General features: G+C 38.1%; 1 long non-coding RNA gene across 1 annotated transcript in view; it reads left to right on the top strand.

Moving 5' to 3' along the window:
* LOC147375607 (uncharacterized) overlaps positions 1-25,523 on the top strand; it is a 94,541-nt gene extending 69,018 nt beyond the window's left edge. The window contains exons 2-3 of the long non-coding RNA XR_015160243.1: positions 24,343-24,436; positions 25,227-25,523. This is a non-coding gene — a long non-coding RNA (uncharacterized LOC147375607). The remainder of the gene's footprint in view (positions 1-24,342; positions 24,437-25,226) is intronic.
* The last annotated feature ends 654 nt before the right edge of the window (positions 25,524-26,177 follow it).

The raw sequence follows: 26,177 nt of genomic DNA, 5'->3' as shown, positions 1-26,177 counted from the left end.
ATTGTGCAGTAGTTTGAGCATTCTTTGGCATTGCCTTTCTTTGGGATTGGAATGAAAACTGACCTTTTCCAGTCCTGTGGCCACTGCTGAGTTTTCCGAGTTTGCTGGCATATTGAGTGCAGCACTTTCACAGCATCATCTTTCAGGATTTGAGATAGCTCCACTGGAATGCCATCACCTCCACGAGTTTTGTTCGTAGTGATGCTTTCTAAGGCCCACTTGACTTCACATTCCAGGATGTCTGGCTCTAGGTGAGTGATTATACCATCGTGCTTATCTGGGTCGTGAAGATCTTTTTTGTACAGTTCTTCTGTGTATTCTTGCCACCTCTTCTTAATATCTTCTGCTTCTGTTAGGTCCATACCATTTCTGTCCTTTATCGAGCCCATCTTTGCATGAAATGTTCCTTTGGTATCTCTGATTTTCTTGAAGAGCTCCCTAGTCTTTCCCATTCTGTTGTTTTCCTCTATTTCTTTGCATTGATCGCTGAAGAAGGCTTTCTTATCTCTTCTTGCTATTCTTTGGAACTCTACATTCAGATGCTTGTATCTTTCCTTCTCTCCTTTGCTTTTCGCTTCTCTTCTTTTCACAGCTATTTGTAAGGCCTCCTCAGACAGCCATTTTGCTTTTTTGTGTTTCTTTTCCATGGGGATGGTCTTGATCCCTGTCTCCTGTACAATGTCACAAACCTCCGTCTGTAGTTCATCAGGCACTCTATCTATCAGATCTAGGCCCTTAAATCTATTTCTCACGTCCACTGTATAATCATAAGGGATTTGATTTAGGTCACACCTGAATGGTCTAGTGGTCTTCCCTACTTTCTTCAATTTACGTCTGAATTTGGCAATAAGGAGTTCATGGTCTGAGCCATAGTCAGCTCCTGGTCTTGTTTTTGTTGACTGTATAGAGCTTCTCCATCTTTGGCTGCAAAGAATATCATCAGTCTGATTTTGGTGTTGACCATCTCACGATGGTTATGCAGCATGGGTTATTGAGGTTCTTAAAATTCTCAAGCTAGAATGTCAATGTTTTTGTTGAGCCTGTCTATAGCCTTTGCTATTTTTTAGTATTAGGACATCCATGATTTGAGTATTTCATCAAACATTTTCATTTTCTGATTGAATATAGACAATTTATAACATCATGTTGGTTTCATATGTATAGCAGTGATTCAGTTATCCATATATATATATATATATATAAAATTTTCAAAAATTTTTCCATTATAGGTTATTACAAATTATTGAATATCATTCCCTGTGCTATGCAGTAGGTCCTTATTTTCCTGTTTTATGTATACCAGTGTGTAGATGTTAATCACAAACTCCTAATTATCCCCCTGCCCCCACCCCTGCCACTATCTCCTTTGGTAAACGTAAGTTTGTTTTCAATGTCTGTAAGTCTATTTCTGTTTTGTAAATAAGTTAATTTGTTGCATTTTTTTTTTTAGATTCCCTACAAAAGTGGTATCATATGATATTTGTCTTTGCCTGACTTCACTTACTATGATAATATCAACGTCCATCCATGTTGCTGCAAATGGCATTATTTCATTATTTTTTCTGATTGAGTAATACTCCATTGTGTGCATATACAACATATTCTTTATCCATTCATCTGTCATTGGACATATCTGACACTGGACTGCTTCCATGTCTTGGGTTTTGTAAATAGTGCTACTATGAATATTGGGCTGTATGTATAATATCAAATTAGAGTTTTTTCCAGATGTGTACCCAGGATTTAGATTGGAGGACCGTAGGGAAGCATTATTTTTAGTTTTTAAAGGTAGCTCCATACTATACTCCATGGTGGCCACACCAATTAACATTGCCACCAACAGCACAGTAACATTCCTTTTTCTTTACACCTTTTCAGCAGTTATTATTTGTAGACCTTTTAGAAAAGGCAGAGGAACCAGAGATCAAATTGCCAACATCTATTGGATCATAGATAAAGCAAGAGAATTCCAGTAAAACATCTATTTTTGCTTCATTGACTATGCTAAAATCTTTGACTGTGCAGATCAAAACAAATTGTGGAAAATACTTAAAGAGATGGGAATACCTGACCACATTACCTAACCCTTGAGAAACCTGTATGCAAGTCAAGAAGCAACAGTTAGAGCCAGACATGGAACAAGGGATGGGTTCCAAATTGGAAAAGGAGTACATCAAGGGTGTGTATTGTCACCATGCTATTTAACTTATAGGCAGAGTACATCATGTGAAATGCTGGGCTGGATGAAGCACAAGCTGGAATCAGGATTGTCAGGAAAAATATCAATAACCTCAGATATGCAGATGACACCAACCTTATGGCAGAAAGCAAACAGGAACGAAAGAGTCCCTTGATTAAAGTAAAAGAGGAGAGTTAAAAAATTGACTTAAAAGTCAACATTCAAAAAACTAAGATCATGGCATCTGGTTCCATTACTTCATGACAAATAGATGGGGAAACAATGGCTGGATGAAGCACAAGCTGGAATCAAGTTTGCAGGAGAAATATCAATTACCTCAGATATGCAGATGATACCACCCTTGTAGCAGAAAGTGAAGAGGAACTAAAGAGCCTTTGATGAAAGTGAAACAGGAGAGTGAAAAAGCTGGCTTAAAACTTAACATTCAAATAGATGGAGAAACATTCTTGGGCTCAAAAATCACTGTGGATGGTGACTGCAACCATGAAATTAAGAGATGCTTACTCCTTGGAAGAAAAGCTATGACAAACCTAGACAGTATGTTAAAAACCAGAGGCATAACTTTGCTGACAAAGTCCGTATAGTCAAAGTTATATTTTTCCCAGTAGTTATGTACAGATGTGAGTAAAAGTCGCTCAGTTGTGCCCGACTCTTTGCGACCTCATGGACTATACAGTCCATGGAATTCTTCCAGAATACTGGAGTGGGTAGCCATTCCCTTCTCCAGGGGACATTCCAATCCAAAGACTGAACCCAGGTTTCCTGCATTGTAGGAAATGCAGTACTTGGATGCAATCTCAAAAATGACAGAATGATCTGGTTTCCAAGGCAAACCATTCAATAGCACAGTAATCCAAGCCTATGCCCCAACCAGTAATGCTGAAAAAGCTGAAGGTGAATGGTTCTATGAAGACCTACAAGACCTTTTAGAACTAACACCCAAAAAAGATGTCCTTTTCATTATAGGAGACCAGAATGCAAAAGTAGGAAGTCAAGTAACACCTGGAGTGTTACTTGGCCAAGGCAAATTTGGCCTTGGAATATGGAATGAATTAGGGCAAAAGCTAATACAGTTTTGCAAAAGAGACTCACCGGTCATAGCAAACACCCACTTCAGAAAACACAAGAGAAGACTCTATACATGGACATCACCAGACGGTCAACACCAAAATCAGATTGATTATATTCTTCACAGCCAAAGATGGAGAAGCTCTATACAGTCAGCAAAAACAAGACTGGGAGCTGACTGTGGCTCAGATCATGAACTCCTTATTGCCAAATTCAGACTTAAATAGAAGAAAGTAGGGAAAACCACTAGACCATTCAGGTGTGACCTAAATCAAATCCCTTATATTAGACAGTGGAAGTGAGAAATATATTTAAGGGACTAGATCTGATAGAGTGCCTGATGAACTCTGGACAGAGGTTCGAGGCATTGTACAGGAGACAGGGATCAAGACCATCCCCATGGAAAAGAAATGCAAAAAAGCAAAATGGCTGTCTGAGGAGGCCTTACAAATGGCTGTGAAAAGAAGAGAAGTGAAAAGCAAAAGAGACAAGGAAAGATATTCCCATTTGAATGCTGAGTTCCAAAGAATAGCAAGGAGAGATAAGAAAGCCTTCCTCTGTGGTCAATGCAAAGAAATAGAGGAAAACAACAGAATGGGAAAGACTAGAGATCTCATCAATAAAATCAGAGATACCAAGGGAACATTTCATGCAAAGATGGGCTCAATAAAGGACAGAAATGGTATGGACCTAACAGAAGCAGAAGATATTAGGAAGAGGTGGCAAGAACACACAGAAGAACTGTACAGAAAAGATCTTCACGACCTAGATAATCACAATGGTGTGATCGCTGACTTAGAGCCAGACATCCTGAAATGTGAAGTCAAGTGGGCCTTAGAAAGCATCACTACAAACAAAGCTAGTGGAGGTGATGGCATTCCAGTGGAGCTATTTCAAATCCTGAAAGATGATGCTGTGAAAGTTCTGCACTCAATATTCCAGCAAATTTGGAAAACTCAGCAGTGGCCACAGGACTGGAAAAGGTCAGTTTTCATTCCAATCCCAAAGAAAGGCAATACCAAAGAATGCTCAAACTACAACACAATTTCACTCATTTCACACACTAGTAAAGTAATGCTCAAAATTCTCCAAGCCAGGCTTCAGCAATACGTGAACCGTGAACTTCCAAATGTTCAAGCTGGTTTTAGAAAAGTCAGAGGAACCAGAGGCCAAATTGTCAACATCTGCTGGATCGTGGAAAAAGCAAGAGAGTTCCAGAAAAACATCTATTTCTGCTGTATTGACTACACCAAAGCCTTTGACTGTGTGGACCACAATCAACTGTGGGAAATTCTTTAAGAGATGGGAATGCCAGACCACTGACCTGCCTCTTGAGAAACCTATATGCAGGTCAGGAAGCAACAGTTAGAACTGGACATGGAACAACAGACTGGTTTCAAATAGGAAAAGGAGTACGTCAAGGCTGTATATTGTCACCCTGCTTTTTTAACTTCTATGCAGAGTACATCATGAGAAACGCTGGGCTGGAAGAAGCACAAGCTGCAATCAAGATTGCCAGGAGAAATATCAATCACCTCAGATATGCAGATGACACCACCCTTATGGCAGAAAGTGAAGAGGAACTAAAAAGCCTCTAGATGAAGGTGAAAGAGGAGAGTGAAAATGTTGGCTTAAAGCTCAACATTCAGAAAATGAAGATCATGGCATCTGGTCCCATCATTTCATGGCACATATATGGGGAAACAGTAGAAAAAGTGTCAGACTTTATTTTTTGGGGCTCCAAAATCACTGCAGATGGTGACTGCAGCCATGAAATTAAAAGACACTTACTCTTTAGAAGGAAAGTTATGAACACCCTAGATAGCATATTGGAAAGCAGAGACATTACTTTGCCAACAAAGGTCTGTCTAGTCAAGGCTATGGTTTTTCCAGTAGTCATGTATGAATGTGAGAATTGGACTTTGAAGAAAGCTGAACACCGAAGAATTGCTGCTTTCGAACTGTGGTGTTGGAGAAGACTCTTGAGAGTCCCTTGGACTGCAAGGAGATCCAACCAGTCCATTCTGAAGGAGATAAGCCCTGGGATTTCTTTGGAAGGAATGATGTTAAAGCAGAAACTCCAGTACTTTGGCCACCGCATGTGAAGAGCTGACTCACTGGAAAAGACCCTGATGCTGGGAGGGATTGGGGGCAGGAGGAGAAGGGGACGAGATAGGATGAGATGGCTGGATGGCATCACTTACTCGATGGATGTGAATCTGAGTGAACTCCGGGAGATGGTGATGGACAGGGAGGCCTGGCATGCTGCGATTCATGGGGGTCACAAACAGTTGGATATGACTGAGTGAACTGAACTGGACTTCGTGCATTGCAGGTGGATACTCTCCCAGCTGAGCCACAAGAGAAGCCCAGATATGAGATGTGAGAGCCGGACAATAAAAAATGCTGAACATAGAAAACTCATGCCTTTGAATTGTGGTACTTGGCAAACTCTCGAGAGTATCTTGGACTGCAAGAAGATCAAACCAGTTAGTTTTAAAGGAAATTAACCCTGAAGAAACTAAAGTTGAACAGTTCTATGAAGACCTACAAGACCTTTTAGAACTAACACCCCCAAAAATGTCCTTTTTTATAGGGGACTGGAATGCAAAAGTAGGAAGTCAAGAAACAGCTGGAGTAACAGGCAAATTTGGCCTTGGAATACGGAATGAAGCAGGGCAAAGACGAATAGAGTTTTGCCAAGAAAATGCACTGATCATAGCTAACACCCTCTTCCAACAAGACAAGAGAAGACTCTATACATGGACGTCACCAGATGGTCAACACCAAAATCAGATTGATGATATTTGTTGCAGCCAAAGATGGAGAAGCTCTATACAGTCAGCAAAATAAGACCAGGAGCTGACTGTGGCTCAGATCATGAACTCCTTATTGCCAAATTCAGACGTAAATTGAAGAAAGTTGAGAAAACCACTACCATTCAGGTGTGACCTAAATCAAATCCCTTATGATTATACAGTGGAAGTGAAAAATAGATTTAAGGGTCTAGATCTGATAGATAGAGTGCCTGATGAACTACAGACGGAGGTTCGTGACATTGTACAGGGGACAGGATCAAGACCATCCCCATGGAAAAGAAACGCAAAAAAGCAAAATGGCTGTCTGGGGAGGCCTTACAAATAGCTGTGAAAAGAAGAGAAGCGAAAAGCAAAGGAGAGAAGGAAAGATATAAACATCTGAATGCAGAGTTCCAAAGGATAGCAAGAAGAGATAAGAAAGCCTTCTTCAGCAATCAATGCAAAGAAATAGAGGAAAACAACAGAATGGGAAAGACTAGGGAGCTCTTCAAGAAAATCAGAGATACCAAAGGAACATTTCATGCAAATTTGGGCTCGATAAAGGACAGAAATGGTATGGACCTAACAGAAGCAGAAGATATTAAGAAGAGGTGGCAAGAATACACAGAAGAACTGTACAAAAAAGATCTTCACGACCCAGATAATCGCGATGGTGTGATTACTGACCTAGAACCAGACATCCTGGAATGTGAAGTCAAGTGGGCCTTAGAAAGCATTACTACGAACAAAGCTAGTGGAAGTGATAGAATTCCAGTTGAGCTATTCCAAATCCTGAAAGATGATGCTGTGAAAGTGCTGCACTCAATATGCCAGCAAACTCGGAAAACTCAGCAGTGGCCACAGGACTGGAAAAGGTCAGTTTTCATTCCAATCCCAAAGAAAGGCAATGCCAAAGAATGCTCAAACTACTGCACAATTGCACTCATCTCACACGCTAGTAAAGTAATGCTCAAAATTATCCATGCCAGGCTTCAGCAATACATGAACTGTGAACTTCCTGATGTTCAAGCTGGTTTTAGAAAAGGCAGAGGAACCAGAGATCAAATTGCCAACATCCGCTGGATCATGGAAAAAGCAGAGAGTTTCAGAAAAACATCTATTTATGCTTTATTGACTATGCTAAAGCCTTTGACTGTGTGACTCACTATAAACTGTGGAAAATTCTGAAAGAGATGGGAATACCAGACCACCTGATCTGCCTCTTGAGAAATCTGTATGCAGGTCATGAAGCAACAGTTAGAACTGGACATGGAACAACAGACTGGTTCCAAATAGGAAAAGGAGTACGTCAAGGCTGTAGATTGTCACCCTGTTTATTTAAATTATATGCAGAGTACATCATGAGAAACGCTGGGCTGGAAGAAGCACAAGCTGGAATCAAGATTGCCAGGAGAAATATCAATAACCTCAGATATGCAGATGATGCCACCCTTATGGCAGAAAGTGAAGAAATACTAAGAAGCCTCTAGATGAAGGTGAAAGAGGAGAGTGAAAAAGTTGGCTTAAAGCTCAACATTCAGAAAACAAAGATCATGGCATCAGGTCCCATCACTTCATGGGAAATAGATGGGGAAACAGTGGAAACAGTGTCAGAGTTTATTTTTCTGGGCTCCAAAATCACTGCAGATGGTGACTGCAGCCTTGAAATTAAAAGACGCTTACTCCTTGGAAGGAAAGTTATGACCAACCTAGATAGAATATTCAAAAGCAGAGGCATTACTTTGCCAACAAAGGTTCATCTAGTCAAGGCTATGGTTTTTCCTCTGGTCATGTATGGATGTGAGAGTTGGACTGTGAAGAAGGCTGAGCCAAAGAATTGATGCTTTCGAACTGTGGTGTTGGAGAAGACTCTTGAGAGTCCATTGGACTGCAAGGAGGTCCAACCAGTCCATTCTGAAGGAGATCAACCTTGGGATTTCTTTGGAGGGAATGATGCTAAAGCTGAAATTCCAGTACTTTGGCCACCTCACGTGAAGAGTTGACTCATCGGAAAAGACTCTGATGCTGGGATGGACTGGGGGCAAGAGGAGAAGGGGACAGCAGAGGATGAGATGGCTGGATGGCATCACTGACTCGATGGATGTGAGTCTGGGTGAACTCTGGGAGTTGGTGATGGACAGGGAGGCCTGGCGTGCTGCGATTCATGGGGTTGCAAAGAATCGAACATGACTGAACGACTGATCTGATTCATTGGAAGGGCTAAAGCTAAAGCTCCAACACTTTGACCACCTGATGCAAAGAGTTCACTCATTGGAAAAGACCCTGGTGCTGGGAAAGATCGAAGGTAGGAACAGGAGATGACAGAAGATGAGATGGTTGGATGGCATCACCAACACAATGGACACAAGTTTGAGCAAACTCCTGGAAATAATCAAGGACAGGGAAGCCTGATGTGCTACAGTCCATGGGGTCACAAATAGTTGGATATGACTGAAGGACTGCAGAACAACAAGACGTTTTAATGATGGCCATTCTGACAGACGTGATGTGGTACCTCATTGTGATTTTGAGTCACATCTCTCTGATGATTGAGCATATTTTCATGTGCCTGCTGGCCATCTGTATGTCTTCTTTGGAGAAATCTCTACTTGGGTCTTCTGCCCATTGTTTGAGTGGGTTGTTTGTTTTCTTTTTATTAAGCTGTATATGGTGTTTGTATCATTTGGAAATTAATCCCTTGTTGGTGGCATCATTTGCAAATATTTTCTCTCAGTTCATAGGTTGTCTTTTTGTTTTACTTATAATTTTCTTTGTTCTGTGAAAGCTTTTAAATTTAATTAGACCCCACTTATTATTTTTGTTTTGGTTTCCATTATTCTAGGAGATGGGTGCAAAAATATATTTTTATGATTTATGTCAAAGGTTGTTCTGCCGGTGTTTTCTTCTAGGAGTTTTAAAGTGTTCTTACGTTTAGGTCTTTAATCTATTTTGAGTTTATTTTGTATATGGTGTCAGAGAATGTTCTTTTTTTTTTCCTTTGGGTCATAAATTTTATTTTTTTTAATTTCAATTAATTTTTTAATATAAATTTATTTATTTTAATTGGAGGCTATTACAATATTGTATTGGTTTTGCCATACATCAACATGAATCCACCATGGGGTACACATGTTCCTCATCCTGAACCCCCCTCCCACCTCCCTCCACATACCATCCCTCTGGGTCATCCCAGTGCACCAGCCCTGAGCATCCTGTATCATGCATTGAAACTGGACTGGTGATTCGTTTCATATATGACATTATACATGTTTCAATGCCATTCTCCCAAATCATCCCACCCTCGCCCTCTCCCACAGAGTCCAAAAGACTTCTATACATCTGTGTCTCTTTTGCTGTCTCACATACAGGGTTATCATTACCATCTTTCTAAATTACATATATATGCGTTAGTATACTGTATTGGTGTTTTTCTTTCTGGCTTACTTCACTCTGTATAATAGGCTCCAGTTTCATCTACCTCATTAGAACTGATTCAGATGTATTCTTTTTAATGGCTGGGCAATACTCCATTGTGTATATGTACCACAGCTTTCTTATCCATTCTTCTGCTGATGGACATCTAGGTGGCTTCCATGTCCTGGCTCTTATAAACAGTGCTGCGATGAACATTGGGGTACACGTGTCTCTTTCAATTCTGGTTTCCTCAGTGTGTATGCCCAGCAGTGGGATTGCTGGGTCATATGGCAGTTCTATTTCCAGTTTTTTTAAGGAATCTCCACACTGTTCTCCATAGTGGCTGTACTAGTTTGCATTCCCACCAACAGTATAAGAGGGTTCCCTTTTCTCCACACCCTGTCCATCATTTATTGCTTGTAGACTTTTGGATCGCAGCCATTCTGACTGGCGGGAAATGGTACCTCATAGTGGTTTTGATTTGCATTTCTCTGATAATGAGTGATGTTGAGCATCTTTTCATGTGTTTGTTAGCCATCTGTATGTCTTCTTTGGAGAAATGTCTGTTTAGTTCTTTGGCCCATTTTTTGATTGGGTCATTTATTTTTCTGGAACTGAGCTGCAAGAGTTGCTTGTATATTTTTGAGATTAGTTGTTTGTCGGTTGCTTAATTTGCTATTATTTTCTCTCATTCTGAAGGCTGTCTTTTCACCTTGCTTATAGTTTCCTTTGTTGTGCAGAAGCTTTTAAGTTTAATTAGGTCCCATTTGTTTATTTTTGCTTTTATTTCCAATATTCTGGGAGGTTGGTCATAGAAGATCCTGCTGTGATTTATGTCAGAGAGTGTTTTGTCTATGTTTTCTTCTAGGAGTTTTATAGTTTCTGGTCTTACATTTATATCTTTAATCCATTTTGAGTTTATTTCTGTGTATGGTGTTAAAAAGTGTTCTAGTTTCATTCTTTTACAAGTGGTTGACCAGTTTTCCCAGAACCACTTGTTAAAGAGATTATCTTTTCTCCATTGTATATTGTTGCCTCCTTTGTCAAAGATAAGGTGTCCATAGGTGCGTGGATTTATCTCTGGGCTCTATTTTGTTCCATGGAGCTATATCTCTGTCTTTGTGCCAGTACCATACTGTCTTGAATGTTCTAATTTCATTCTTTTAGAAGTAGCTATCCAGTTTCCCCAGCACTGCCCATTGAAGAGACTATCTTTTACTCCATTGTATTAATATATTCTTGTCTCCTTTGTCATAGATTAATTGGCCATAAGTGTGCTGGTTTATTTCTGAGCTTTCTATCCTGTTCCATTGATCTGTCTTTCTACTTTTGTGTCAGAATCATGCTATCTTGATTAGTATAGCTCTGTAGTATAGTTTGAAATCAGGGAGCCTCACTCGTCCAGGTCTGTTTTTCTTTCTCAAGATTGTTCAATTTTATCAGAAGACTTTTCTGCATCTATTGGTATGATCATATGATTTTTATTCTTCAATTTGTTAATGTCACTTTCTACAGATTGATTTGCTTATATTGAAAAATCCTGCATCCCTAAGATAAATCCTACCTGATCATGGTGTATGATCATTAATATATTGTTGGATTAAGTTTGCTAATATTTTGTTGGGGATTTTTGAATCTATGTTCATCAGTGATACTGGCCTGCAATTTTCTTTTTTGTAGTATCTTTATCTTGTTTTGGTATCAGTGTGATGGTGGCCTCATAGAATGAGTTCAGAAGTGTTGCTTCCTCTGCAATGTTTTGGAACAGTTTCAGAAGGCTAAGTATTAATTCTCTTCTAAATGTATGGTACTCTTGCCTGGAAACCCCCATGGATGGAGGAGCCTGGTAGGCTGCAGTCCATGGGGTCGCTAAGGGTCAGACATGACTGAGTGACTTCATTTTCACTTTTCACTTTCATGCATTGGAGAAGGAAATGGCAACCCACTTCAGTGTTCTTTCCTGGAGAATCCCAGGGATGGGGGAGTCTGGTGGGCTGCCGTTTATGTCTCACAGAGTCAGACACGACTGAAGCGACTTAGCAGCAGCAGCAGCAAATATATGGTAGAAGTTGTTGTGAAGCCATCTAGTCCTAGACATTTGCTTGTTAGTTTTTAACTACAGATTCAGTTTTAGTTCAAGTATCTGTTCATATTTTCTATTTCTTCTTGGTTCAGTCTCAGCAGATTTTACCTTTTAAGAATTTGTCCATTTCTTCTAGGTTGCCCATTTTAATACTGCTTGGTTGCTTATAGTAGTCTCTTATGAATGTTTATATTTCTGTGATGTCCGTTGTAACTTCTTTTTCATTTCTGATTTGATTGATTTGGGCCCTCTCCCTTTTTTCATAATAAGCTTTACTAAAGGTTTATCACTTTTGTTCACCTTTTTCCACTCCTCTTTTAGTCTGTATGTTTCTAGATCTGAAGTGAATCTCTTGTAGGCAGCAAATATATGTGTCTTAGATAGCAACTAGTCCAGAGAGAACTCCAGTCCATATAAGGTCTGCTACCATGGTAAGGTCTTCAGAAACCTCAAGCTTCAGCTCACAAGGCTTCTCAAAATCCTGAGAAAATGGCCAGCCAGAAGGCTATATAGAGTCCCAATGGGATTTAGGTAGATTGGATTTAGATCTTAGTGACAATGAATAAGGTGGGAAGGAGAAAAAATGGAAAAGCTAGGTTGAGTGGTATGCATTAGATATTGAAGGAAACCAAAAAAAAAAAAAAAAGAAAATTTGGTAAAGATTAATAATTTAGAGGTCTTTTCTGGGGATGTTTTTCCAAGGACAGGGGAGGGAGAGGAAATGAGAAAGTTAATAAAATCTCTATTAAATAAGACAAGCCAATGCATTGAAATACAGACTTTCTCAATAACCTTTCCTTGAAAATAAAGTTAAATATCTGGAAACATCTAATATCTTTGTATTTTTGGAAATATTTTAAGTATTTCATCATAAGTGCCAAATATTATTATAGAAGTATCAAAGTGCGATTAATTTTCACACTGAAGTTTGTAGAAATGAAATTTTTAAGAGGCAAGAAAATAAGAGCATGTAGAGTTCAATCTCACTTTGCCATGTACACATATATATGTATTAACGTACATTTATGAAGATATATCTACATATATATTACACATTTATACACACACCATATGTAGGATACATTTATATGGTATTAATTGACAATGGGCTTTTGCTGGATGTTAGTATTATCAATGATTTATATTTTTTATATCTTTGTACTATCATATTTTCTGTGAAAAACTACATAAAAATTATGTAAGAAAAGAATTTAAGGAATATTTAAATACATAGGGCAGCAGAGGATAAGATAGTTGAATAGTATCACTGACCCAGTGGACATGAACTTGGGCAAACTCTGGGAGATAATGAGGGACAGGGAGGCATGGTGTGCAGCAGTCCACGGTGTTGCGAAGAGTTGGGCACGACTTTGTGACTGAACAACAAAGTGACTAAACAAAAATAACATAGATAGACCAAAATATGTCCACAAGTAACAGCAATTATCTAAACCCAAGGAGTCACATGATAATTACAGTGACAAAGAGAAATAGATTGAATCCTAAAAAATAAAATACCAATGCATGTTAAGTCCTTTGGACTGACATTTAGTTAATAATGGGTAAGACTGGCATTTTGTTAACTTCCAGAAACAGCTGTGGCAAACTTCCTAAAAAAGAGATATTTAAATATATAGGGTCATTTAAACTTCTTACATTAAAAATGGATACAAATAATTTATAGAATTTACTTGCTGGTTTTAAAATAATCCTTATGCTAATCTAATGGAAAATTAACACAGACTTAGATACTGAGTTCTGATTTGCTGAAATCAATGATAATTTTTTGCTCTTTGGATTAAATTCCGGTCTCTGTATTGTTTTAAAGATTACATGTGAAAGACATTATTTTAAATTTCTTTTATTTTATTAGTAAACATCTTGTTCTTATAAAGTCAAATTCATCAGGGGAGAATAAAGCCTCTTTTAATAAAAGGAGACTAGTAGAAATTCTGTAGAATTGAAATAAACCGTTCCAGAAAACAACACTATTACTCGTAGACTGTATCTTAAATATTGAAATGTCAGGATGAAGAAAAATTAGATTGTGTGTAATGAGAATTACCTTAAAAACCATCAGAAACATTTAAAAGCACTGCCAGTATGACACATGACACAAAACATTCAGCTTAAAAAAGGAAAATATATTCAGATGGGTTATTTGTCATTGGGAAGTGTTTTTAAGTGAAGATTCAAAATACAGCTCTATCTCTAGAATGGGATCTAAAAGGTAAATCCAGTTCAATGCATGGAATATTTTGATCTCTTGAAAATCACTATTGTAAACAGATGATATAGTTAGAGGGGTGAGAATGGTGGCAAGTAGAATCCCACTGCAGGTCTCACCCAAGATCACAGTGGCTTTTTCTGTCTCTTCTTGTCAGTTCCCATTTTTTCCACCCTCCATTTTGGGATACTTAGGGATATTTTGCTTCCCCAGTGGCTCAGTTGGTAAAGAATCTGCCTGCAATACAGAAGACCAGGTTCAACCCTGGGTCAGGAAGATCCCCTGGAGAAAAGAATGGCAATCCACTCCAGTATTCTTGCCTGGAGAATTCCATGGACAGAGGAGTCTGTTGGATTACAGCCCATGGGCTTGCAGAGTTGGGCAGGACTGAGCAACTAATGTGCTGGGCAGTATTTGCACGGGGCTAAATTTGTTAGTTTGGGTGTCTCAGATATTGTCAATGTCATCTCTCCTGGCTGATTCATAGACAACACCAGAAAGATGATGATGGCTGCACTTTTGGACAAGAGGCAGAATAGAACTTTGATTACATGTAATCGTGGTATTAGTCACCTAGTCATGTCTGACTCTTTGTGACCCATGGACTGTAGCCTGCCAGGCTCCTCTGTTCATGGAATTCTCCAGGCAAGAATATTGGAGTGTGTTACCATTTCCTTCTCCAATAATAGTGGTATGAAGGTGAAAATTTGGAAAATTTGAGTGGAAAATTTAGGTTGATTCTGAATCTAATCTGTTGTTTTACTATGACCAAAGAATCCATTCTTGACTGCCCACTAGTTTATGTCTTTTGATTCCCCTTAGCCTCATTTGGAAGCTTAAAAAAAAAAAAAGAATGTTGACTCATTGACCTTTTTTTTTTTTCATTTCTTCTATAACAATGCTAATTCTCCCCTAAGTAATATAAATGGATCCTGACTAGAAGGGTCACAGTTAATAAAAGGAAAAAAAGTTAAAGATTTCTGTTTCAAGATGTTATTAAGGAGTGGCCCTACTATAGATTCTTAACAAGGATCTCTGATATCTAGTCCTCCAAGAAAACCATCTTCACCAAACAACAGAGGGAAGATAGAATGATGCTTAACTAAATATAGACTTCCTCTATTCTGACAGTAGATTGATTTTTACCTTCAACTTATTCTTATGCCCTCATGTCTTTTCTTCAGGTTAGTAGAGAACACCAACCCCAAATTTTATGTTTTTCTTTTCAGTGATATTCAATTTATCAGAATCATCTGAAAAATAGATGTAAGGACAGATATTATATAGGTATACATCTATCCATTTTTACTCTCTGTTACTATAGAAAATGTGGTGTCTTTGATAACTTTAGTTAAAAAAACAAGAATACTTTCTGGACTTCCTCCAAACATATCACTCTCATATTCATGATGAGAGCTTATATCTTATACAAACTGATGTAGAATGGTGAATTAAAGAAGAAAATGTGAACATTTAATTGTGCTCTACTTGTAGCATGTGTAAAAGTATGCAAAATATAATGGTGCTATCAAAATATGGGTTCTTAAAAGATTTGAGTATATGTAGTTTATCTGCGAAGTCATCCAGGAAATACAGGTAGTTTATCTGCGAAGTCATCCAGGAAATGCAGGTATGGAACTAAGATTGAAAAGGGAAGAAATTTCCTTGTGTTATCAAGTAGGTCAATACTGTGGACAAAATCTGCTCAATTCTGCTGGAGAACTCTGGGAGACAACATAGACTACTCTTCAGTTATGTCACATTCAGTGGGTAGAGGAGTTGATGCTCATATTTCATTGCCTTACTCCTGCTCCTAGGGACTTGAACTTCCAGCCTGCCCTCTTAATGGGTTAGAGTAGCAGGTTAATAGGTACTACTGATGTGTATCCATAGCATTTACTACTGGGTGTGTGTGCACGTGTGTGTGTGCACAAGTGCTTAGTCACTCAGTTGTGTCACTCTCTGCTGCTTAGTTGCTCAGTTGTGTCTGACTCTGCAGCCCCATGGACTGTAGCCCTCCAGGTTCCTCTGTCCATGGAATTTTCCAGGGAAGAACACTGGAGCCGGTTTCCATTTCCTACTCAAGGTGATCTTCCCCACCTAAGAATCAAACCCATATCTCTGACTTTTCCTGTATTGGCAGGCACATTCTTTACCACTGAGCCCCCTGGGAAGCCCCAGCATTTACTATTACTGATGGTTTTAAAAAGTAAGTTGAATTTAAATACAGGAACAAATTTATTGGAGGATTTTCCTTGTTGGCTCAGATGGTAAAGAATCTGCTTGCAATGTAGGAGACCCAGGATCATTTCCCACATTATTTTTTTACTTTATTTTTTAATGTATGAATATCACTCTTCTAGTCTGTTGAATACTGCCTCCATGGAATTGAAGTCTGCATGATTACTTGGGCTTGGGTGGTTATTTTCACTCCAAAATAAATTACTTACCAGTTGGTACTACTCTTAAAGGTTAATACCAAAAGATACCTAAAAGAGAAATATTAAAATATAAACTGTGCTTCATGTATTGTTATTTACAAATGTATAGAAATTAAAGTGCCTATGTGATATTCTTTGAAATGAAGTATGAAGTATGACATCTTTTTGTTAATGACTTTACCATTTTATGTGATTATATCAGGTGAAAGGTTGCCACTTGAGCTTGGATGACAATAAATTAATGAAAATAAAACATCAGGTATATAACCTTTTTCTTACCTGAATTATACATTTGTCTCAGAATTATATAAACTTTTAATTCTTTTTATGATCTTTTTTCTAAAAATAGGATCTTAGAAATAAGGTTCAATAGATTATTTTCACATGGATATTTATACTCTCTGGTAGAGAAGTATTACATTCTTTACTAAAATTGGAGAAATATTGCTCGTTATAGATTGAAGTCATACACTTATACTTCCATGTTAATTGTTTTTATACTTTCTCTTTTCAAAATGAAGTTGAGGCTGGTCTCATATTTATCTTAGTACAGTAATAATGATAGAATCTTAAAATAGCTGTTGATTAATTGATAGGTTCATAGATATTGTAATAGGATATTACAAATAAAATGTTTTTATTTCATTTTTTGGCTGAGACCTTAAAAGTTTAAGGACAAGACAATAGTGGCAAGTATTTTTACACTGAGATGCAAGGCTATTTTTTTCAGATTTGCATTAGGAGATGGCCAAAACTCCTAAGATGCCACAGATTATACTTGAATGGAAGTAGGCTTAAGAATATGCTTTTTTTTGGTGACATCTTACAAGTCTCACTCATTCCATCTTGTAATTACAGATTATAATATGAAATCTCTTTTCTATTAGTTGCATGCTATTACTTTCATTTGACAGATATGGAAACTAAGGGTTTAAAAGGTTAAATAACTTGTAAATTTCTAAAACAATAATCATAAATATAATAGAAATAAGGTTTCTCTATATATTACTATTCAGAGACTTAATGCCATTCTTATAATCTTGTACTTTTTTCTTTCTTATAATACACTTGTTAAAAAATAGGTAAATGTTTTTTAATAATGTTAAGTAACTGAATGATGCTACTGTAACCAAAGAGCTGAGGCTAAATGGATTATGTTGTAGTATATCCACTGAATCTGAATATAAATACCCTCAGACATAGGTAAAAACAGGTTTAAATTTCATATGATAGATAACATACATAGGACACATGTACTGCTTACAATAAATTTGTGGAATTTATCATGGGATACCCAAGCCTGTTAAAACCTACTAAATATAACTTTAAAGTAATGCTAATTCTGAATGGGGGAGGGGAGTATGCATCATCTGTCGACAATTTGATAGCCTGTGATATGTGTAACCAATTGTTCTTATTTACATTAATTTGCATTGTGAAAAGCAATTTTACAGTTTCAGTCAGACTTAATAGGCAATTTGCAGCTGAGTGCCTAATGGCATAGTTACTTAAGCCTGCCCCAGGGGGGCTTTCTAGAACTGATATGAGACTAAACCTTTTAAATGTTCAATTGAACATCTTAAAAAGTCAAAAAGTCTTTAGCTATTAGACCCAGTTTGCATTTGCTTTGTCTTATTGAATGCTTCTGAAGACTACCTTTTTGTATTTAAAGACTATTTCTCTCTGTAGGCAAGAGATTAGATTCTATAAAATATTGTAGCATAAACCAGATGAGTTTTTCTTCAAGGCAGTAATTGAAACAATACAGATACCAGGTAGTTCGCAAGTGTAATAAACATGTCTTTGATTCAAGACTTGAAACTTTTTTCCTTGAACAAGGTATATATTAATATGCCTTAAATTATATTTCCTTTCAGGCTTAAGAAAATAAAACTTTCACAAAATTAACTTAAGTTTCTAGACCTTTCTCATGTACAAAGAATTTTTTTAAAAAAGCATTTTTATTACTCTCATTTAATCATTTCTATGTCTTCTCATGGTTTTATTGCCTCCTTTGTTCTTATTGAGTCTAGCAGATTCCTGCATACACAGTAGGCATTCAATAAATATTTACTGGAGTTTAGAATTACTGGGAGTTGTGTGTTAGTTGCTCAGTTGTGTCCGACTCTATGTGACCCCATGGACCGTAGACCACCAGACTTCTTTGTCCATGGGATTTTCCAGGCAAGAATACTGGAGTGGATTACCACACCCTCCTCCAGGCAATCTTCCCAACCCAGGGACTGAACCCCTGTCTCTTGCATTGTAGGCAGACTCTTTACCATCGGAGCCACAAAGAAAGCCTAAATATTTATTGTTTAGAATTACTGAGAGAACAGGTATTATGCATAGGTAATATCTTAAAGAATAAGCAAATTTAGTTAAAGATTGACTGTGTTTGCACACCATGATATTATCCATATAAGTGGTGATTTATACCCCCTGCAGAAGGTCATCTTTAGTTGGAGAAAGTACATTTCTCCCCTTGTACAGTTGACTGAGCCAAGATGAGGCACACAACATGTCTGGGTTTGGGTATAGACAGATCTTTCTGTGCTCAGCTTTTCTGTGGAGGCAAAAGGAAGAGAACTTGATGAATAAAGCTAGTATCATATTTTTTAAAGGTATACAAATGATCCCTCCAAAAATAACATCATATTTTTAAAGTATTTTCAAAATAGGCTAGGCAACTTGTATTGGTTTTCTCTACTCTGCATTGTTTAATACATAACACTTAAGGGGGACAGGAGAGATTCACAGGCTTGAGTAGGATTCACTAGAAAAAATGTTGATCTACTCCAAAGAGTAGATGCGGTTTATGTGAAAAGTATTCCTATATATTTCATATAGAATGGAGAGAAAACATCTCTCTCTCTCTTTTTTTAAACATTTCCTTAGTTCTTTTTTCTTATTTTCATTGTTCTTTTTGTTGTTGTTCCAGACTTTAAACTTTTTATTTTGTATTCGGGTGTAGCCCATTAACAATGATGTGGTAGTTTCAGGTGAACAGCTAAGGAACTCAGTCATATGTACACGTGTGTCCATTCTCCCCCAAACCCCTCTCCCATCGAGACTGGCACAAAACATTAAGCAGAATTCCATGTGCTATGCAATAGGTCCTTATTTATTATTCATTTCAAATATAGCAGTGTTGATTACTAATTTTAAATATAACAACATTTAGAACCGGACAAGGAACAATGGACTGGTTCCAAATTGGAAAAGGAGAAAGTCAAGGCTATCTATGGTCACCCTGCTTATTTAACTTATATGCAGAGAGCATCATGCGAAATGCCAGGCTGGATGAAGCACAAGCTGGAATCAAGATTGTCAGGAGAAATATCAATAACCTCAGATATGCAGATGACATCACCATTATGGCAGAAAGCAAGAGGAACTAAAGAGCCTCTTGATGAAAGTGAAAGAAGAGAGTGAAAAAGCTGGCTTAAAACTCAGCATTCAAAAAACGAAAATCATGGCATCCAGTCCCATCAATTCACGGCAAGTAGATGGGGAAACAGTGGAAACAGTGACAGACTTTATTTACTTGGGCTCCAAAATCACTGCAGATGGTGACTGCAGCCATGAAATTAAAAGACACTTGCTCCTTCAAAGAAAAGTTATGAGCAACCTGGACGGCATATTAAAAAGCAGAGATATTATTTTGCCAACTAAGGTCCGTCTAGTCCAAGCTATGGTTTTTCCAGTAGTCATGTATAAATGTGAGACTTGGACCATAAAGAGAGCTGAGCACTGAAAAACCGATGCTTTTGAACTGTGGTGTTGGAGAAGACTCTTGAGAGTCCCTTGGACTGCAAGGAGATCAAACCAGTCAATCCTAAAGGAAATTACTCCTGAATATTCATTGGAAGAACTAATGCTGAAGCTGAAACTCCAATATTTTGGCCACCTGCTGTGAAGAACTGACTCATTAGAAAAGACACTGATGCTGGAAAAGATGGAAGGCAGGAGGAGAGAAGGATGACAGAGGATGAGATGGTTGGATAGCATCACTGAATGGTTGGACATGAGTTTGAGAAAGGCCCAGGAGTTGGTGATGGACAGGGAAGCCTGGTGTGCTGCAGTTGATGGGGTTGCAAAGAGTTGAACACAACTGAGCGACTGAATTGATTTAACCTTTGAATGTTTACATGACCTTCTCAAAGTCCCTAACCATCCCTTCCCCTCAGCCACCCTAAGTTCATTTTCTGAGTCTGTGAGTCTCTTTCTATTTTGTAAGTAAGCTCATTTCTATCATTTCTTTTTAGATTCCACATATAATTTTTATTGTAGTATAATTGCTTTACAATTTCATATTACTTTTTGCTGTACAACAAAGTGAATCAGCTCTATGTAAACATATATTCCTTCCCTCTTGAACCTTTCTCCCACCCCACCTCTTCCCACCCATCTAGGTCATCACAGAGCACTCAGCTGAGCTCCCTGTGCTATGGACTTAACTTTTTCTACACAGCCCTAAGAAAAATAGGCTGCTTTAGACTGCTAGTAACACATGCTGCTTGGGCTTCTCAGACACTTTCTTGTGTACTGCTAGATGTTACAGTAAAAACAAGTTTTTGCAAAAGTTGACATGAATGCTATAATTCTAAGTTAAGAAACTGAGTGTGTGAAGTAGAAAGAATCTGAGGTTTAAGAACAAAGTTCTGCTTTATAAGATATAGGTAAGAGTTCACATTCTGCTGCTATGAAAAAAGTCACTTTCCTGGAGAAACCTGTACCTCATCTGCCAAATCAGGTTATTATCATACATTCCATTAGGGCAACTGAGATTAAATGAAATTCATGTCAAGAACTTGGTGAAAAATGAAAATCAAGACATAAACTTTTTCTAGCACCTATTACATTGCCTGATGTAAAATTAGGGGTTTTATATATTTGATAAGTGAATGAATAAATGGAAAGACAGAAATAGGAGTCTCCTCATCTTGTGCTTTACATAAATACACCCAGATCTTTGTGGCCTCAGAAGGTTTGTGAGATGTCAGTTTAGGGAGTAAATCTGATTGTAATAGGGATGGGATTTTTATGTAGTTAGAATAGGAAAAAGGAGTCCAAAATGGTGGTCGCTAAAAGACAAAGAAGGGAAAAGCCTGTGAAAATAGATCAAAGGAAGGTCTTAGGATCAAGAGTGAGGACCTCAGGTAAAACAAACAGCCCTTCTGGTTACCCCAATTTACATAGGGCAGGCTCAGAGAGGGGAGAAAAAAACATATAAAAAGAGGAGCCAAATTTGAGCTGGGGGTTTCTCTTCTCATCTTTTGGGTTGCCTACTCTCACACCTCGAGGATATATTTTCCTTTGCTTGCCAATAAAACTGAGCTGTAACACTGGATCTGTCCATCACTACAGATTTTTGCTGTGGCAAGACAGAACCGAGGAAATTACACATTCCCCCAACAGAATAAGAAAGTGAAAAAGTCAGCTCAGTTCAGTTCAGTCACTCAGTCGTGTCCGAATCTTTTTGACCCCGTGGACAGCAGCGCCACAGGCCTCCCTGTCCATCACCAACTCTCGGAGTTTATTCAAACTGATGTCCATTAAGTGATACCATCCAACCATCTCATCATATGTTGACCCCTTCTGCTCCCACCTTCAATCTTTCCCATCATCAGGGTCTTTTCCAATGAGTCAGTTCTTTGCACCAGGTGGCCAAAGTATTGGAGTTTCAGATTCAGCATCAGTCCTTCCAATGAATATTCAGGACTGATTTCCTTTAGGATGGACTCATTGGATCTCCTTGCAGTCCAAGGGACTCTCAAGAGTCTTCTCCAACACCACAGTTTAAAAGCATCAATTCTTTGGCACTCAGCTTTTTTTATGGTCCAAGTCTCACATCTATACATGACTACTGGAAAAACCATAGCTTTGACTAGACGGCCCTTTGTTGGCAGAGTAATATCTCTGCTTTTTAATATGTCATCCAGGTTGGTCATAACTTTTCTTCCAAGGAGCAAGTGTCTTTTAGTTTCATGGCTTCAGTAACCATCTGCAGTGATTTTGGAGCCCCAAAAGATAAAGTCTCTCACTATTTCGTCATCTATTTGCCATGAAGTGTTGGGATTGGATGCCATGATCTTAGTTTTCTGAATGTTGAGTTATAAGCCAGGCTTTTCACTATCCTCTTTCAATTTCATCAAGAGACTCTTTAGTTCTTCTTTGCTTTCTGCCATAAGGGTGGTGTCATTTGCATATCTGAGGTTATTGATAGTTCTCCCGGCAATCTTGATTCCAGCTTGTGCTAGAAATGAAAAAGTAAGTAGGAGTTACTCTAGGAATAGTATAAAGATAGTTCTGGATTTATAGGTAGGATGGCAGTTTTACTACTGAAACAGAGTTTTATAAATAATCCACTACATTCTTTTACAGTTGTACCTTATTTTTTGCTAAAAGAAACTTAGGAATCATTATACATATATAGACTTTTAATCTGAGTCTGTTAATTTACTAAGTGAACTATGAATAAAGAGTTGTATATTTTTTTCCCAGATAATACTTTTGGAAATAAGTTTTTGATGACACACAGAAAAAGTGGTTGTGTGGTCATTTAAAATGGGTCAGAGCTAAACATGCAAGTGCAATGGAAACTTGGCCTTGAATCTGCTCCTAGAATGAAAATCTACTATGCAAAGGAGACTGGGAGTGATCTTGAGCGGCCTTGGTCTGCAAAGGCTTAGAGCAGGGCTTGGGTTTCCAGCTGGAGATTGAGGCTGGGTAGTGGCAGTGAAAGCATCAGATCCTAGGCACTAGACCAGTGGTCAGTGACAAGGGCCTTGGCCCTTTGGCTTTGCAGAAATGAATTCCTACAAAAATGGAAAGTAGTGAAACAAATATTTATTATGAGGAAAAAGAGTATAGTACATGTAGATACACACAAGGGCAGACTAAGAGGGAGAGTGCCTGGTCACGCCCTCACGGCAGTTTGAATCACTTTGATAGGGCATTTCTTCTGGGTTTCCTTTGGCCAATCACTTTGATTTGCCTGTTTCACAGTCCATATTTGATATATCTCAGAATCTTCCCATGTGTGTACATGCATCGTTAACCAAAGTGGATATTACCAAAAAGGCATATGAGTAGGGAACATCCCTTGACATAACTCCCCTGTGGCCTCCAAAGAGCCTTTTATGTGCATGTGTTGTCAGGGAGGTCTCTTGACTTCAGGAATGAGAGGTATGTGGTCTGGCCAGGGCCCAGCCTCCTGCCTTAATTGTCCTGCTAATCTCATCTTGGAGTTTCAGTCCATAGGGAATGGATCTCCAATTGCTTTACCTTGGCAGGTAGGGGGAGGTCCTCCTGCCTCAGGAGGTGTCCTGGATAGGCCTGCATCTTTAATTACCAGCATTAGTCCTGGAAAGGGCATTTCTAAGTCCTAAATATGTATAGCCTACTAGAGCATTTCAGTTTCCCTAAGTTTTCTTTAAGATATGTTTTTAAAGCCTTTGTTTCTAAATAAGATGGTTAGTCTAGTTCTTCAGAGCATAGCAATGATACAATTGCAGTTTCAATGAAAGCAGCTTTGTTGGAGTTCCCTAGTTCATTGTTTTTGTCAGAGGTCCTAAGAAATATCACTGTTAGAAGACTTGGGTTTGACTCAAGTTTTGTCATGTGATTACTCTATCAGTTTAATTGTTCACAGGACATAGTAGGAGTCAACACATGGCACATGCTATTCAATACACATTATTTTTATTCTTTTTTGAGGGCAAAGGACTATTAAGGAGAGAAAAAGGAATCGCTTTCAACTAACTTCAATTAAGTATCACCTAAAAACACAGTAAATGAAAAACAATTTCAATATAAATATTGAAAGAAGTTTTCATTTATTTATATGTTACTTTACAATTAGGTGGTCTAATGAAGTCAAAGAATTTTTGTGATTCTCTCCCTAACTCTTCAAATGTAGTTCCTAGATCAACAAAATTAGCATCACCCCAGATTGCTAGCAATTCAGAATCTTGGACCCCATCTCAGATCAACTGAATCAGGAACTGCATTTTAATAAGATCACTAGGAGAATTAACACACATTAAAGTTTTCTGACTTTTTCCTTTTTTGACGTGTACCATGGACTAACTTCTTTTACTTTACAGGTAAGGAGAAGCCAAACAACAGCCCAGTTAATCCCAGAAGTAGAACTAGCTGGGGCCCAGATGTTCTTTCCTTTACACCCATTAACTATCCAGCGTATGTATGCTTTATCCTATTGTGTTCCATGGGCCTGTTTCATAAGTCTTTCTATGGGGCAGTGACTGGGATAACAATATGGAGATGACTTACTTCTTTGAAACAAGACAGATTTTGCTATTCCAATCAGCCAAGACACACTGCTCCAGGGGGAATGAATAGCAAGTGCAAACAGTATGCAGCAGAAAGATTTAAGGCAAGTAAGGGTTGTAGCCAGGTAAAACCACCACAGACATGGAGTTCAATACAGAGTTCCCTTCATTGCATGAAGAAATAGCAAGTCTTTCAAAGAGATTTGCAGTGGTTGGCAATCCTTGGCCTGCCCAACATTTCTCTTTGCAGTGCCATTCATTCATTGAAAGAAACAAGGGGTTTCAGCCTGTGACTGCATAACTAAACCCTCTTCTTTGCCAAGTGATTAGAGAGCAGTGTGGGACTGCTTACTTTAAACGCCTTAATAGAATGAAATCAGGGATGTCATTCCTCTTTGTAAAATGCTGATATCCATAGAGAGATGTAAATCTAATATTTTGACATATTGAAATTAACAGCTACAATGGTTATTCACTGGTTATTTGCATATGACTATTTCATGTCCTGGGACCTTTTTAAAAGCTTAAAGTATCTCCTGGGGAAAATTGGAAGCTCAAGGAAGTGGAATTCAGGAAATAGATGAGTTCTCCCCTGTATTTCAGTGATTTTTACTATAGAATGAGATAATTTACTTATAGAAAATGTTTTTGGATTTACTATTAATTAATTTGTGCTTTCATTTATTTTCATTTCACAGTTTTTCTCCAAAGGAATTTAAGCAGCTTCCAGGATCAAATTCATTAGAAGATAACAAATAAAATAGTTGAGGAATTAGGGTCTAAAGAAAAATGAAGCTGACAAAATAAAATAAAGCATGCCTGGGGGCAAAGGGGCTTCCATGGTGGTTCAGACAGTAAGGAATTGCCTGCAATGTAGGAGACCTGGGTTCAATTCCTGGGTTAGGAAGATCCCCTGGAGAAGTGAATGGCTACCCACTCCAGTATTCTTGCCTGAAGAATGCAAGCCTGGTGGTTACAGTCCATAGGGCTGCAAAGAGTTGGACACGACTGAGTGACTAACACATGGGGCAATCCCCCAATTGCTTACTATTATACATTAAATCAAATTGAAATGCAAATGTTTTTCAGCTCCTTATAATCATGACAAAATAATATATAGTCAGTACGAGGATTTAAGTTAGCTGTAGCAAAAAAGATGCTCCAAACTCAAAACAACATTTCATGATTCTTGGCTAGAAAGTTCTGTAATTTTTTCTATTAAAAAAAATAAAAACACTTTAACATCCAGGTGTTTTGTCCCACATCATACAACTCTCTGAATAGGCAGGTTTCATATGATTAATCTTCACTTTAAAATTTGCCAAAACCACTATGAGGTACCATTTCACGCCAGTCAGAATGGCTGCAATCCAAAAGTCTACAAACAATAAATGCTGGAGAGGGTGTGGAGAAAAGGGAACCCTCTTACACTGTTGGTGGGAATGCAAACTAGTACAGCCACTATGGAGAACAGTGTGGAGATTCCTTAAAAAACTGGAAATAGAACTGCCTTATGATCCAGCAATCCCACTGCTGGGCATACACACTGAGGAAACCAGAATTGAAAGAGACACGTGTACCCCAATGTTCATCGCAGCACTGTTTATAATAGCCAGGACATGGAAGCAACCTAGATGTCCATCATCATA

This window comes from Bos grunniens, chromosome 3 (genome assembly GCF_055505025.1).
Source record: "Bos grunniens cultivar Pamir isolate PY7600 chromosome 3, Bosgru_T2T1.0, whole genome shotgun sequence".
NCBI lineage: Eukaryota > Metazoa > Chordata > Mammalia > Artiodactyla > Bovidae > Bos > Bos grunniens.
The sequence above is the reverse complement of the archived record's forward strand: the minus strand, read 5'-3'. Positions and strand labels throughout refer to the sequence as shown.